The sequence below is a fragment of the Globicephala melas genome, chromosome 15, assembly GCF_963455315.2.
Source record: "Globicephala melas chromosome 15, mGloMel1.2, whole genome shotgun sequence".
Taxonomy (NCBI): Eukaryota; Metazoa; Chordata; class Mammalia; order Artiodactyla; family Delphinidae; genus Globicephala; species Globicephala melas.
This window is the reverse complement of record NC_083328.1, coordinates 57,668,093-57,678,753: the sequence shown is the minus strand read 5'-3', so window position 1 is coordinate 57,678,753 and position 10,661 is coordinate 57,668,093.

Sequence of the window (10,661 nt, the reverse complement as noted above, 5' to 3'; positions counted from 1 at the left end):
GTCTCTTTGAAATGCCGTTTTCTTGGGTATATGCCCAGTACTGGGATTGCTGGATCATATGGTAATTCTATATTTAGTCTTTTAAGGAACCTCCATACTGCTCTTCATAGTGGCTATATCAGTTTACATTCCCACCAACAGTGCAAGAGGGTTCCCTTTTCTCCACACCCTCTTCAGCATTTATTGTTTGTAGATTCTCTGATGAAGCCCATTCTAACTGGTGTGAGGTGATAACCTCATTGTAGTTTTGATTTGCATTTCTCTAATAATTAGTGATGTTGAGCAGCTTTTCATGTGCTTTTGGCCATCTGTATGTCTTCTTTGGAGAAAAGTCTATTTAGGTCTTCTGCCCATTTTTGGATTGGGTTGTTTGTTTTTTTAATATCAAGCTGCATGAGCTCTTTTTATATTTTGGAGATTAATCCTTTGTCCGTGGATTCATTTGCAAATATTTTCTCCCATTCTGAGGGTTGTCTTTTCATCTTGTTGATGGTTTCCTTTGCTTTTCAAAAGCTTTGAAGTTCCATTAGGTCCCATTTGTTTATTTTTATTTTTATTTCCATTACCCTAGGAGGTGGATCAAAAAATATCTTGCTGTGATTTATATCAAAGAGTGTTCTTCCTATGTTTTACTCTAAGATTTTTGTAGTGTCCGGTCTCACATTTAGGTCTCTAATCCATTTTGAGTTTATTTTTGAGTATGGTGTTAGGGAGTGTTCTAATTTCATTCTTTTACATGTAGCTGTCCAATTTTCCCAGCACCACTTATTGAAGAGACTGTCTTTTCTCCATTGTATATCCTTGTCTCCTTTGTCATAGATTAGTTGATCATAGGTGCATGGGTTTACCTCTGGGCTTTCTATCTTGTTCCACTGATCGATGTTTCTGTTTTTGTGCCAGTACCATATTGTCTTGATTACTGTAGCTTTGTACCATAGTCTGAAGTCAGAGAGTCTGATTCCTCCAGCTCTGTTTTTTTTCCCTCAAGATTGCTTTGGCTATGTGGGGTCTTTTGTGTCTCTATACAAATTTTAAGATTTTTTGTTGTAGTTCTGTAAAATGCCACTGGTAATTTGAATCTGTAGATTGGTTTGGGTATTATAGTCCTTTTCACAATATTGATTCTTCCAATCCAAGAACATGGTATATCTCTCCATCTGTTGGTATCATCTTTAATTTCTTTCATCAGTGTCTTACAGTTTTCTGCATACAGGTCTTTCTTCTCCCTAGGAAGGTTTATGCCTAGGTATTCTATTCTTTTTGTTGCAATGGTAAATGGGAGTGTTTCCTTAATTTCTCTTTCAGATATTTCATCAAGAGGCTGGGAAGATGGCGGAAGAGTAAGACGCGGAGATCACCTTCCTCCCCACAGATACACCAGAAATACATCTACACGTGGAACAACTCCTACAGAACACCTACTGAAGGCTGGCAGAAGACCTCAGACCTCCCAAAAGGCAAGAAACTCCCCACGTACCTGGGTAGGGCAAAAGGAAAAAGAAAAAACAGAGACAAAAGAATAGGGACAATGGAGGGAGCTGTGAAGGAGGAAAAGTTTCCACACCCTAGGAAGCCCCTTCGCGGGCATAGACTGCGGGAGGTGGAGGGGGGAGCTTCGGAGCCACAGAGGAGAGCACAGCAACAGGGGTGCGTAGGGCAAAGCGGGGAGATTCCCGCACAGAGGATCGGTGCCGACCGGCACTCACCAGCCCGAGAGACTTGTCTGCTCACCCGCCAGGGCAGGCGGGGCTGCGAGCTGAGGCTTGGGTTTCGATTTCGGTTGGAGCGCAGGGAGAGGACTGGTGTTGGTGGCTTGAACATAGCCTGAAGGGGTTAGTGCACCACGGCTAGCCGGGAGGGAGTCCAGGGAAAAGTCTGCACCTGCCAAAGAAGCAAGAGACTTTTTCTTCCCTCTTTGTTTCCTGGTGCGCGAGGAGAGGGGTTTAAGAGCGCTGCTTAAAGGAACTCCAGAGACGGGCGCGAGCTGCGGCTAAAAGCGCGGACCCCAGGAACGGGCGGAAGACGGTAAGGCTGCTGCTGCCGCCACCAAGGGGCCTGTGCGCGACACAGGTCACTATCCACAGCCCTCTTCCGGGGAGCCTGTGCAGCCCGCCACTGCCAGGTTCCCGGGATCCAGGGACAACTTCCCCGGGAGAATGCACGGCGGGCCTCAGGCTGGTGCAACCTCACGCCGGCCTCTGCCGCCGCAGGCCTGCCCCGCACGCCGTGCCCCTCCCTTCCCCTGGCCTGAGTGCGCCAGAGCCCCCGAAACAGCGGCTCCTTTAACCCCGTCCTGTCTGAGCAAAAAACAGACGCCCTCCAGCGACCTACACGCAGAGGCAGGGCCAAATCCAAAGCTGAGCCCCTGTGAGCTGTGAGAACAAAGAAGAGAAAGGGAAATCTCTCCCAGCAGCCTCAGAAACAGCGGATTAAATCTCCACAATCAACTTGATGTACCTTGCATCTGTGGAATACCTGAATAGTCAACGAATCATCCCAAATTGAGGAGGTGGACTTCGAGAGCAAGATCTATGATTTTTTTCCCCTTTTCCTCTTTTTGTGAATGTGTATGTGTATGCTTCTGTGTGAGGTCTTGTCTGTATAGCTTTGCTTCCACCATTTGTCCTAGGGTTCTATCCGTCCTTTTTTTTAAAAATTTTTTTCTTAATAATTAATTATAATAACTTTATTATACTTTACCTTCTTTCTTTCTTTCTTTCTTTCTTTCTTTCTTTCTTTCTTTCTTTCTTTCTTTCTTTCTTTCCTTCCTTCCTTCCTTCCCTCCTTTAGACAACGAATCATCCCAAATTGAGGAGGTGGGCTTCGAGAGCAAGATTTATGATTTTTTCCCCTTTACGTCTTTTTGTGAGGGTGTATGCGTATGCTTCTGTGTAAGATTTTGTCTGTATAGCTTTGCTTCCAACAATTGTCCTAAGGTTCTATCCGTCCCTTTTTTTTTCTAAATAATATTTTTTAATTCAATAACTTTATTATACTTTACTATATTATATTTTACTGTATCTTCTTTCTTTCTTTTTTCCTTCCTTCCCTCCTTCCTTCCTTCCTTCCTCCATCCTTCCCTCCTTTCTTCTTTCTTTCTTTCTTTCTTTCTTTCTTTCTTTCTTTCTTTCTTTCTTTCTTTCTTTCTTTCTTTCTTCATACTTCTACTAATTCTCTCTACTTTTTCTCCCTTTTATTCTGAGCCGTGTGGATGAAAGGCTCTTGGTGCTCCAGCCAGGAGTCAGGGCTCTGCCTCTGAGGTGCGACAGCCAACTTCAGGACACTGGTCCACAAGAGACCTCCCAGCTCCATATAATATCAAACGGCGAAAATCTCCCAAAGACCTCCATTTTAACACCAGCACCCAGCTTCACTCAACGACCAGCAAGCTACGGTGCTGGACAACCTATGCCAAACAACTAGCAAAACAGGAACACAACCCCATCCATTAGTAGAGAGGCTGCCTAAAATCATAATAACTCCACAGAAACCCAAAACACACCACCAGACGTGGACCTGCCCACTAGAGAGACAAGATCCAACCTCATCCACCACAACACAGGCACTAGTCCCCTCCACCAGGAAGCCTACACAACCCACTGAACCAACCTTAGCCACTGGAGACAGACATCAAAAACAGCGGGAACTACGAACCTGCAGCCTGCAAAAAGGAGACCCCAAACACAGTAAGATAAGCAAAACGAGAAGACAGAAAAACACACAGCAGATGAAGGAGCAAGATAGAAATGCACCAGACCTAACAAATGAAGAGGAAATAGGCAGCCTACCTGAAAAAGAATTCAGAATAATGATAGTAAGGATGATCAAAAATCTTGGAAATAGAATGGACAAAATGCAAGAAACAGGAACTCAGGGGGAAGATGGCGGAAGAGTAAGACGCGGAGATCACCTTCCTCCCCACAGATACACCAGAAATACATCTACACGTGGAACAACTCCTACAGAACACCTACTGAAGGCTGGCAGAAGACCTCAGACCTCCCAAAAGGCAAGAAACTCCCCACGTACCTGGGTAGGGCAAAAGAAAAAACAGAGACAAAAGAATAGGGACGGCACCTGCACCAGTGGGAGGGAGCTGTGAAGGAGGAAAAGTTTCCACACCCTAGGAAGCCCCTTCGTGGGCGGAGACTGCGGGAGGCGGAGGGGGGAGCTTCGGAGCCGCGGAGGAGTGCACAGTAACAGGGGTGCGGAGGGCAAAGCGGGGAGATTCCCGCACAGAGGATCGGTGCCGACCGGCACTCACCAGCCCGAGAGACTTGTCTGCTCACCCGCCGGGGCGGGCGGGGTTGCGAGCTGAGGCTTGGGTTTCGATTTCGGTTGGAGCGCAGGGAGAGGACTGGTGTTGGCGGCTTGAACATAGCCTGAAGGGATTAGTGCACCACGGATAGCCGGGAGGGAGTCCGGGAAAAAGTCTGCACCTGCCAAAGAGGCAAGAGACTTTTTCTTCCCTCTTTGTTTCCTGGTGCACGAGGAGAGGGGTTTAAGAGCGCTGCTTAAAGGAACTCCAGAGACGGGCGCGAGCCGCGTCTAAAAGCGCGGACCCCACAGACGGGCCCGAGCCGCGGCTAAAAGCGCGGACCCCAGGGACGGGCCCGAGCCGCGGCTAAAAGCGCAGACCCCAGGGACGGGCGGGAGACGCTAAGGCTGCTGCTGCCGCCAAGGGGCCTGTGTGCGAGCACAGGTCACTATCCACACCCCCCTTCCGGGGAGCCTGCGCAGCCCGCCACTGCCAGGTTCCCGGGATCCAGGGACAACTTCCCCGGGAGAACGCACGGCAGGCCTCAGGCTGGTGCAACGTCACGCCGGCCTCTGCCGCCGCAGGCTCACCCCGCACGCAGTGCCCCTCCCTCCCCCCCCCCCCCCGGCCTGAGTGCGCCAGAGGCCCCGAATCAGCGGCTTCTTTAACCCCCTCCTGTCGGAGCAAAAAACAGACGCCCTCCAGCGAACTACACGCAGAGGCAGGGCCAAATCCAAAGCTGAGCCCCTGTGAGCTGTGAGAACAAAGAAGAGAAAGGGAAATCTCTCCCAGCAGCCTCAGAAGCAGCGGATGAAAGCTCCACAATGAACTTGATGTACCCTGCATCTGTGGAATACCTGAATAGACAACGAGTCATCCCAAATTGAGGAGGTGGGCTTCGAGAGCAAGATCTATGATTTTTTTCCCCTTTTCCTCTTTTTGTGAATGTGTATGTGTATGCTTCTGTGTGAGATCTTGTCTGTATAGTTTTGCTTCCACCATTTGTCCTAGGGTTCTCTCCGTCCATGGGTTTTTTTTAAAATTTTTTTCTTAATTATTAATTTTAATAACTTTATTATACTTTACCTTCGTTCTTTCTTTCTTTCTTTCTTTCCTTCCTTCCTTCCCTCCTTTAGACAACGAATCATTCCAAATTGAGGAGGTGGGCTTCGAGAGCAAGATTTATGATTTTTTCCCCTTTACGTCTTTTTGTGAGGGTGTATGTGTATGCTTCTGTGTAAGATTTTGTCTGTATAGCTTTGCTTCCAGCATTTGTCTTAAGGTTCTATCCGCCCCCTTTTTTTTCCCCTAAATAACTATTTTTTAATTCAATAACGTTATTACACTTTATTTTATTGTACTGTATCTTCTTTCTTTCTGTCTTTTTTCCTTCCCTCCCTCCTTCCCTCCTTCCTTCCTTCCTCCCTACCTCCCTCCCTGCTTTCTTTCCTTCCTGCCTTCTTTCCTTCTTTGCTTCTTTTGTTCTTTCTTTCTTCCTTCCTTCCTTCCTTCCCTCCTTTTTTCTTTCTTTCCTCCTACTTCTACTAATTCTTTCTCTCTACTTTTTCTCCCTTTTATTCTGAGCCGTGTGGATGAAAGGCTCTTGGTGCTCCAGCCAGGAGTCAGGGCTCTGCCTCTGAGGTGGGACAGCCAACTTCAGGACACTGGTCCACAAGAGACCTCCCAGATCCACATAATATCAAACGGCAAAAATCTCCCAGGGACCTCCATCTTAACACCAGCACCCAGCTTCACTCAACGACCAGCAAGCTACAGTGCTGGACAACCTATGCCAAACTAGCAAAACAGGAACACAACCCCACCCATTAGCACAGAGGCTGCCTAAAATCATAATAAGGCCACAGACACTGCAAAACACACCACAAGATGTGAACCTGCCCACTAGAGAGACAAGATCCAGCCTCATCCACCACAACACAGGCACTAGTCCCCTCCACCAGGAAGCCTACACAACCCACTGAACCAACCTTAGCCACTGGAGACAGACATCAAAAACAGCGGGAACTACGAACCTGCAGCCTGCAAAAAGGAGACCCCAAACACAGTAAGATAAGCAAAATGAAAAGACAGAAAAACACACAGCAGATGAAGGAGCAAGATAAAAACCCATCAGACCTAACAAATGAAGAGGAAATAGGCAGTCTACCTGAAAAAGAATTCAGAATAATGATAGTAAGGTTGATCCGAAATCTTGGAGATAGAATGGACAATAGAATGGACAAAATGCAAGAATCAGTTAACAAGGACCTAGAAGAACTAAAGATGAAACAAGCAACGATGAACAACACAATAAATGAAATTAAAAGTACTCTAGATGGGATCAATAGCAGAATAACTGAGGCAGAAGAACGGATAAGTGACCTGGAAGATAAAATAGTGGAAATAACTACTGCAGAGCAGAATAAAGAAAAAAGAATGAAAAGAACTGAGGACAGTCTCAGAGACCTCTGGGACAACATTAAATGCACCAACATTCAAATTATAAGGGTTCCAGAAGAAGAAGAGAAAAAGAAAGGGACTGAGAAAATATTTGAAGAGATTATAGTTGAAAACTTCCCTAATATGGGAAAGGAAATAGTTAATCAAGTCCAGGATGCACAGAGAGTCCCATACAGGATAAATCCAAGGAGAAATACACCAAGACACATATTAATCAAACTGTCAAAAATTAAATACAAAGAAAGCATATTAAAAGCTGCAAGGGAAAAACAACAAATTACACACAGGGGAATCCCCATAAGGTTAACAGCTGATCTCTCAGCAGAAACCCTACAAGCCAGAAGGGAGTGGCAGGACATACTGAAAGTGATGAAGGAGAAAAACCTGCAACAAACATTACTCTACCCAGCAAGGATCTCATTCAGATTTGATGGCGAAATTAAAACCTTTACAGACAAGCAAAAGCTGAGAGAGTTCAGCACCACCAAACCAGCTTTACAACAAATGCTAAAGGAACTTCTCTAGACAAGAAACACAAGAGAAGGAAAAGACCTATAATAACGAACCCAAAAAAATTTAGAAAATGGGAATAGGAACATACATATTGATAATTACCTTAAATGTAAATGGACTAAAGGCTCCCACCAAAAGACACAGATTGGCTGAATGGATACAAAAACAAGACCCTTATATATGCTGTCTACAAGAGACCCACTTCAGACCTAGAGACACATACAGACTGAAAGTAAGGGGATGGAAAAAGATATTCCATGCAAATGGAAACCAAAAGAAAGCTGGAGTAGCAATTCTCATATCAGACAAAATAGACTTTAAAATAAGGATTATTAGAAGAGACAAAGAAGGACACTACATAATGATCAAGGGATCGATCCAAGAAGAAGATATAACAATTGTAAATATTTTTGCACCCAACATAGCAGCACCTCAATAATAAGGCAAATACTAACAGCCATAAAAGGGGAAATTGACAGTAACACATTCATAGTAGGGGACTTTAACACCCCACTTTCACCCATGGACAGATCATCCAAAATGAAAATAAATAAGGAAACACAAGCTTTAAATGATACATTAAATGAGATGGACTTAATTGATACTTATAGGACACTCCATCCAAAAACAACAGAATACACATTTTTCTCAAGTGCTCATGGAACATTCTCCAGGATAGATCATATCTTGGGTCACAAATCAAGCCTTGGTAAATTTAAGAAAATCGAAATTGTATCAAGTATCTTTTCCGACCACAACACCATGAGACTAGATATCAACTACAGGAACAGATCTGTAAAAAATACAAACACATGGAGGCTAAACAATACACTACTTATAACGAAGTGATCACTTTAGAAATCAAAGAGGAAATAAAAAAATACCTAGAAACAAATGACAATGGACACACAACGACCCAAAACCTATGGGATGCAGCAAAAGCAGTTCTAAGGGGGAAGTTTATAGCAATACAAGCCCACCTTAAGAAGCAGGAAGCATCTCGAATAAACAACCTAACATTGCACCTCAACAATTAGAGAAAGAAGAACAAAAAAACCCCAGGGCTAGCAGAAGGAAAGAAATCATAAAAATCAGATCAGAAATAAATGAAAAAGAAATGAAGTAAACAATAGCAAAGATCAATAAAACTAAAAGCTGGTTCTTTGAGAAGATAAACAAAATAGATAAACCATTAGCCAGACTCATCAAGAAAAAAAGGGAGAAGACTCAAATCAATAGAATTAGCAATGAAAAAGGAGAAGTAACAACTGACACGGAAGAAATAAAAAAGATCATGAGAGATTACTACAAGCAACTCTATGCCAATAAAATGGACAATCTGGAAGAAATGGACAAATTCTTAGAAATGCACAACCTGCCAAGACTGAATCAGGAAGAAATAGAAAATATGAACAGACCAATCACAAGCACTGAAATTGAAACTGTGATTAAAAATCTTCCAACAAACAAAAGCCCAGGACCAGACGGTTTCACAAGCGAATTCTATCAAACATTTAGAGAAGAGATAACACCTATCCTTCTCAAACTCTTCCAAAATATAGCAGAGGGAGGAACACTCCCAAATTCCTTCTACGAGGCCACATCACCTTGATACCAAAACCAGACAAGGATGTCACAAAGAAAGAAAACTACAGGCCAATATCACTGATGAACATAGATGCAAAAATCCTCAACAAAATACTAGCAAACAGAATCCAACAGCCCATTAAAAGGATCATACAACATGATCAAGTGGGGTTTACTCCAGGAATGCAAGGATTCTTCAATATACGCAAATCTATCAATGTGATAAACCATATTAACAAATTGAAGGAGAAAAACCATATGATCATCTCAATAGATGCAGAGAAAGCTTTTGACAAAATTCAACACCCATTTATGATAAAAACCCTGAAGAAAGTAGGCATAGAGGGAACTTTCCTCAACATAATAAAGGCCATATATGACAAGCCCACAGCCAACATCATCCTCAATGGTGAAAAACTGAAAGCATTTCCACTAAGATCAGGAACAAGACAAGCTTGCCCACTCTCACCACTCTTATTCAACATAGTTTTGGAAGTTTTAGCCACAGCAATCAGAGAAGAAAAGGAATCCAAATCGGAAAAGAAGAAGTAAAGCTGTCACTGTTTGCAGATGACATGATCCTATACATAGAGAATCCTAAAGATGCTACCAGAAAACTACTAGAGCTAATCAATGAATTTGGTAAAATAGCAGGATACAAAATTAATGCACAGAAATCTCTGGCATTCCTATATACTAATGATGAAAAATTTGAAAGTGAAATCAAGAAAACACTCCCATTTACCATTGCAACAAAAAGAATAAAATATCTAGGAATAAACCTACCTAAGGAGACAAAAGACCTGTATGCAGAAAATTATAAGACACTGATGAAAGAAATTAAAGATGATACAAATAGATGAAGAGGTATACCATGTTCTTGGATTGGAAGAATCAACATTGTGAAAATGACTCTACTACCCAAAGCAATCTATATATTCAATGCAATCCCTATCAAACTACCACTGGCATTTTTCACAGAACTAGAACAAAAAATTTCGCAATTTGTATGGAAACACAAAAGACCCCGAATAGCCAAAGCAATCTTGAGAACGAAAAAAGGAGCTGGAGGAATCAGGCTCCCTGATTTCAGACTATACTACAAAGCTACAGTAATCAAGACAGTATGGTACTGGCACAAAAACAGAAATATAGATCAATGGAACAGGATAGAAAGCCCAGAGATAAACCCACGCACATATGGACACCTTATCTTTGATAAAGGAGGCAGGAATGTACAGTGGAGAAAGGACAGCCTCTTCAATAAGTGGTGCTGGGAAAACTGGACAGGTACATATAAAAGTATGAGATTAGATCACTCCCTAACACCATACACAAAAATAAGCTCAAAATAGATTAAAGACCTAAATGTAAGGCCAGAAACTATCAAACTCTTAGAGGAAAACATAGGCAGAACACTCTATGACATAAATCACAGCAAGAGCCTTTCTGACCCACCTCCTAGAGTAATGGCAATAAAAACAAAAATAAACAAATGGGACCTAATGAAACTTCAAATCTTTTGCACAGCAAAGGAAACCATAAATAAGACCAAAAGACAACCCTCAGAATGGGAGAAAATATTTGCAAATGAAACAACTGACAAAGGATTAATCTCCAAAATTTACAAGCAGCTCATGCAGCTCAATAACAAAAAAACAAACAACCCAATCCAAAAATGGGCAGAAGACCTAAATAGACATTTCTCCAAAGAAGATATACAGACTGCCATCAAACACATGAAAGAATGCTCAACATCATTAATCATTAGAGAAATGCAAATCAAGACTACAGTGAGATATCATCTCACACCAGTCAGAATGGCCATCATCAAAAAATCTAG